Source organism: Durio zibethinus, chromosome 11 (genome assembly GCF_047325235.1).
Source record: "Durio zibethinus cultivar Kanyao isolate XHJ-2024 chromosome 11, ASM4732523v1, whole genome shotgun sequence".
Taxonomy (NCBI): domain Eukaryota; kingdom Viridiplantae; phylum Streptophyta; class Magnoliopsida; order Malvales; family Malvaceae; genus Durio; species Durio zibethinus.
Window position 1 is genome coordinate 19,289,884 of NC_143172.1, and position 6,000 is coordinate 19,295,883.

The window sequence follows — 6,000 nt, forward strand, 5'->3', positions numbered from 1 at the left end:
AATTTTTATCACCAAGAAAAAATAATTTTCAATATTATTTTTTAATTAATTTACCATCATGAAAAATCTAGTTAACATTACTTCAAGAAACTGGTCACTAAAAAGTTTTAAAATTGGTTTTTTAATCACATATTCTAAAAAAGTTTTATGTTATAAATTTATATCGATTAGAAAAAAGATAATGAATTTATTTAATAATTTTTTAGAAATTAGTTTTATCAAAATTGATTTATAGTTAGTAGTTTTCTATAAAATAACATATAACTATTTTATAAATTGGTAATTCAATAAGTATTAAATATTTTATTTTTTTAAGGTTATTTTGGATATTTTATACTATATGATTTATTTTTTCATATAATACCAAATATAGTAATTTAAAAATATTAATTATTTATAATATTATATCAAACATGATAATATAAAATAATTGGTAATCAAATTACCTTGGTGATCTTATCACCATGGTAATTAGGTCATTGCGGTGATCTTGAAAATGATACCAAATGCTATCTTAATATAGCGCATTTGGTATCATTTTCAAGATTAGTATGGTAATTTAATCACCTAGATGATTTTATCACTCGTAATTTGAAATTATTTTATTTGATTAAGAATTATTAATTCTTAGTAATTAAAAATCATTGTGTTTGGTAAAACTAAATATCAATTTTTTTTTGTTCGAAAGTACCAAAATAATAATGCACATTATAATAGTTACACAAGTTAATAATTTCATTGTTATTTAACAACAATAATTTGTATATATAATATTAGTAATATTTTATTTACTTTATAATAAATATAATTAAAATATTAAATTAAAAGTAAATTTATTGATAGTAAGCTAGTTTTTATAGTATAAATTATGTAAAAAATATTTGAATTAAAAATAAAACTAATATATTAAAATCAAAATATTATATCATAAATAAATTTAAAATTTTTTTAAAAAATTACACAAAATATTTTTGAACTTGTTACAATGAATATTAGTTTGAAAATATAAAAATTATAATATAAAATAATTATAATTACTTAAAAAAAAAGCAAGTTTTTAATTTATATATTAAATGGATAATATTAACTATTATTAATTTTATATATCATTTCATCCCAGTAATAAAAGTTTAGCACCTTTTTGGATAAAGAGTTAGATCACTACAATTTTTTAAATAATCACCTTATACTGAATGCTACCTAATTTTAGTCATTATTTTAAACACAAAACTACTATAATAACTAATAGCTTTGGGCTAAAAGTGTTAGAAAAAATAAATATGAGAAAAGAAATATTAGAATAGAAATTTGACTTTAAGGTCTGGAGAATAATTATTTAAAGGCAATTATGCTTCTAGGATACAACAAAACCTCAAAACTCTTCAAGCAGAAGTAGTGAAACAAATGGTATTACTAAAAGATATATTTATAATGAAAACTTCTATTCAAATGGTATTGACATTTTGTATAATTATGACCATGATGAATAATAATATATTTATATTGAAATAGTTATGACCATTTATCATATGATAATTGTTTCTATTCAAACATAATTATTTAAAATATAAATAAAATTAATACAAAATTTAATTTTATTAATTAATAATTAAAATTTTCTATCTAATGTGAGATGCATCACATTTTAAACTACCAACAATTTTTCACTAGTTTGAAATGCAGATGCTTAATCTTGAACATTTCACACAAATAATTATTATGAATACAAAAAGATATCTTTCAATTTAAATCTTCAATTAGCATATATGTCTTAGAATTCTAATAAAGTTAATGATGTCTACAGATTAAACCTTAACTCTTAGTACTAGAATTAAAGATATAACACACATAATACTTACTTATTCTTTTATTAGAGGTTTATAATCGTTTTAGTACTATTAAAGTCATATGCTTATCTTATTCATAAACATTTACAAGAGAGACCCAGATTCTTTTTATTGAAGCAACACCACTTCTATGTTTATATAGGTAAAGTTTTTATTATATCTCCATTGCTTTAGATATTTAAATAATAAACTCCATTAAAAGTATAAAAACTCATCCTCCTCACTCAATTAATTACACTAATTTCTAAAATTTGAATAGGTTTTACTAGTGTTTAACAAACACATAACAATAACTTATTTTTACCTATTAACTTTTATAATTAGAAGTTACTAATTCAAAGTTGGGTTTTCATTATTGGTGTCTAATAGTAAGGGTTTAAACCCATTATTACTTGTAGTACTACTAACCAAATATCCTAAAATTTAATTTTGTTTTATGGTAATTACCCACATTTGAGATTGAATCTCTATTATATTCACTTCATAGCCTAACATGTCCAAACTTTTTATTTTGCATATCATTTATATGTTTTAGACATTGTTGCATCATTCTTGTCATTTTAAGAAATAGTTGGTATTGGTTGTGGCCATAATTTTATATTCATAAATTTCAACCATTCTATTTCCTTACTTTAATACATCTTTAGTACAATTATACTTTGAGTACAATTGGATAAATTCAATGAATATACTAAGTCATTTTAGTCCTTTTAAGATTTTTAAGGATCTTTTTATGATTTTACTTTAATAAATGTATTAAACTTATTAGCTTGCATAATTTGCTCATAAATTATACTTAAAATCTTATGACACTATGATGACTAGTTTTATTTCTTTTAGTTCTTATCACCCCCATGATGTGCAAATATGCATTCTTTTATTAAAGATTGTTATAGTTAATTATCAAGATATCATATATACTTAATCAATTTGTCATTTCATTTATTTATCTTTTCACTATTAGGTGTTTTTTTTTTTGTTTAAATAAGAGGCTTCCAAATCCACCCTTTGCAAAATATAATTAGCAAATATTCTATATCTTAATATTTTCTTCTAATAGAAGTTCCAAAACTTTTATTTAAAACCAAATGAGAGTATACATCAATAAGAATAATGTAAAATATAATTACTCTCAAAGCTAGTAAACTTATGCTTTCTATAGTTTCCTTGTGAGACTTTCATTCCAACTCTTGGATACTTAAAAATTATTTGATCATGGACACTAAAGCCATATCCACCACGGTTCATGTTATTAAAACTAGCCAAAATTTCTTGTATAACCACACAATACTATAAATTTTGTGTCCAAATTATAAAATACATGAAATTTTTTTCACCCAACAAATAGAAAGCATTTTAACTAGTTACAAAGAATTATATAAAATATCCAATTGAATTGAAGTTATCTTAGATAATATATTTATTTCTTGTTGAAATAATATTATATGAATGAAATAATATGAATCATGTATTATTCTCTTGTCAATAAAATGCAATCATGGAATATGGACCATAAAATATGATTTTACTATAAGAACATTTATACTTGCTTCTTTTTCGAAAAGATTTATAAATTCATAAATTTTTTTATATCTTAAAATAATTATCAAGAATTTTATAATTTTGATTTGATAACCATATTCTTACAAAAAAATAACAAGGTTATAAAAGATTCATAACCAAAGCTAGCAAGTACTCCAAGTCCATTTTATACTCATGAACATTCAATGCTATGATCAAGAAAATTCACATATGACATGCCATAAAATCATGAATCATAAATTAAATAATTTAATTCAAAATCAAAAGATTAAAAAAAAATAGTCAATAAAGAAGGAAAAATTCAATAAGACTGACGGTCTTTATGAATTATTAATCATCAATTTGTTTAGTAGAATATAAAAATTAGAAAGAAAATAACAAGAAACCTATTTTATATTTTATTTCACCAAGAAACTATTTGGATAATTGAAGCTTTCCATACTTGTTTCAAAAGTAAAATTTGCCAACTTTGCCAATTTTATTTTCCTTGTATCTTCCTTATGTGAAATATGAATTTCATAATTGCCATTAAATTGTTAGAAAAAATAAATAAAAGAAGAAAGATAATAGAAAAAAATTTAGCTTTAAAGCGTAAAGAACACTTTCTTAAAGGCAATTATGCCTCTAAGATATAACAAAACCTTAAAACTCTCTAAGTAGAAGTAGTGAAAATGGTTATACTGAAAGATTTATTTATAATGAATAAACAGACATAAATTTTTATTCAAATGGTTATCATTTTTTGTATAATCATGAACTTTATGAACAATAATCTATTTATATTTAAATAATTATAATCATTTGTCATATGATAAATATTTCTATTCAAACATAATTACTTAAAATATGAATAAACTTAATTCAAAAATTAATTTTATTCATCCATAATTAAATCTTTCTATCCATTATGGGATGCACCACATTCTACACTACCAATAAAAAGTATTTTAATAACTAATAGCTTGGGACTTCCTTCTATGGTTGGTTAGAACCAAAAACAAAGATTCAGAGATTTGAAGGATAGAATCAACACAAAGTTGAAGGGATGGAGCCAAAGTCCACTTTTACAAGAAGAAAAATAAATCTTCATAAAAATGGTGCTTCAAGAGACTTTCTATAGACACCCCATTTTGTCCAAAACTTTTTTGGAATAAAAAACGAGCTTCGATTGTAAACTTTGGTCCGATTGAGAAGCTTTAAGCCCAATAAGAAAATTTTTAATTTTAATTTGATTTGATTTATTTATTTTAATTTTACTTGTTTTTAAAAAAAGTAAAAAAAAAAAGAGAAATTAGAAAATGAGGGATTTTTGGCTTGATTCATGCAAATCTTGTAAAAGGAAAAACTCAAAATCAAATCATAAATTACAAAATCATAACAAAATCTTAATCAATTTGATTTGTTTTCCAAAATTAAAGGGATTCAATCCCTATAAATAAACAGAAACCTCACACAAATGGGGAAGAATAAAGTAAAATTTTAGGGATTTTAGTTTTTTCATTTTTTAATTTTGGAGAGGAATTATTCAAACAAATTCTAAGATATTTTTTAGGTTCTATGATTTTATTTCATTTTGAGTTTGATTTACTGTGCTTTTGGGTTTCCCGACTTTGTGTTTTAATTTTGAGTTTAATTTCATATTCTATAGAGTTTCTGGGATTTTTGCTAAGGTTTTCTATTGGTTTTTTATTCTGGGATTTTTGTTGGGTTTTCAAGAATTTAGAAACTTATCTAGGTTTAGGATGAACTTTTTAGTTGAAGCTTAAAGTTTTCACATGATCCCAGTGACTCGTATGAAGATCAACACTCAAGCCTTACTCGATCACATGTTTTCCTTTTTCTTTTTCTTTTTTTTTTGATTTGATTTGATTTTTTGTTTCTTTATTTTTTTATTTTGTTTTTATTCTCCTATTTTTTGTATTTAATTTTTGCACGATATATTTTGCTGATATGATTATATATTTTATTTAATTACAATTATTAATATATATTTTTGCATGATTTTGTTTGTGTGATTCATTTTTGCATGATTATTAATAAATTTGCGTGATATTTATCTTAGTTACATGATAGTTTATATTAATTGCATGATATTGTATAATTATTGCATGGTATTATATTATTATTTGCATAATTTTATTTTGCGTGATAATTTTTATTTTATTCGATTTTTTAATTTGAAAAGGGGTTTAAAAATATAAAAATTTTTAATCCTATCAAATTATTAGAGGATTTAATCTTAAATTAAGTCCTACTAAACTATTGAAGGACTTAATGAATTTTTTTAAATAAAATAAAATAATAGATTTTTAATCTTACCAAACTGTTGGAGTATCAAAATCTTGAATTAAATCTTACTAAACTATTGAAAGATTTAATGAATTTTCTCAAAGTAAAATTTGGTAAATTATTTTCAAATAAAATCTCACCAAGCTATTAAGAGATCTACATCAAAGTATAATCTTATCAAACCATTGGAAGATTTTACTAATTATTTTCTAAATAACATGTATTAATAACCTGATGACAGAGCCTCTTCAGAGTGAGATATTAGTCTCCATGAATATTCTTAAGGTGAAAAATTATTTTAAATTGCTACCAAATTATTGGA